This window comes from Nanorana parkeri, unplaced genomic scaffold (assembly GCF_000935625.1).
Source record: "Nanorana parkeri isolate BGI_ZX_2015 unplaced genomic scaffold, ASM93562v1 scaffold17, whole genome shotgun sequence".
NCBI classification, from domain to species: Eukaryota; Metazoa; Chordata; class Amphibia; order Anura; family Dicroglossidae; genus Nanorana; species Nanorana parkeri.
Genome location: NW_017306285.1, coordinates 2,600,496 through 2,601,114, shown reverse-complemented (window position 1 = coordinate 2,601,114; position 619 = coordinate 2,600,496). Strand labels below are relative to the sequence as shown.

Genomic DNA, 619 nt, shown 5'->3' with positions numbered 1-619 from the left:
ATTGCAGATCAAATTGTTTCAGATGATCGGTCACTTTGTGTATCAGAAAATCGATTGATCGGTATTGGTCAGAACGATCACCAATCATTGCTATCACACAGATCGTTGTGCCTCTCTCTGTTCTCTATCAGGAGGAGGAGATTCCGGAATCTGATGGATTCTCCCATTCAAATGATCGAATCTCCCGGAATGGACGGGGAAGCCACTGACACTCAGGCCGGACAGTCGGGGGGCACTGCCCGGTGCTGGGGCGGCTCACCTGCGGGCGGCGGGTCACGTGATCCCGGTGTGTGCTCGGTGCGGCTCGGTGCTGTGATCGGTGATGTCACTGTCCCTCCGCCGCCATCTTCCGGCTACGTTGCAGCCGCGCAGAGGATTGTGGGAGAGGCCGGCAGTAACCCTCCCGCTGCCGGGTAAGCGGACCTGTCAACCCTGAGACCTCATAATGACACCCCCACATCTTCATCTGTGTAATATCACCCACAATCATACATACAGGGGCCACACTGGCATTACAAGGGCCACGTAGGCAATACAAGGGCCGCACTGGCATTACAAGAGCCACGTAGACAAAACAGGGGCCACGTAGGCAATACAGGGGCCATACTGGCATTACTTG

General features: G+C 55.4%; 1 protein-coding gene across 1 annotated transcript in view; it reads right to left on the bottom strand.

The window, feature by feature from the left end:
* ARFGAP1 (ADP ribosylation factor GTPase activating protein 1) overlaps positions 1-401 on the bottom strand; it is a 23,801-nt gene extending 23,400 nt beyond the window's left edge. The window contains exon 1 of the mRNA XM_018560225.1: positions 260-401. The gene's annotated coding sequence lies outside the window, so the exon portion shown is untranslated. The remainder of the gene's footprint in view (positions 1-259) is intronic.
* Between the last annotated feature and the right edge of the window lie 218 nt (positions 402-619).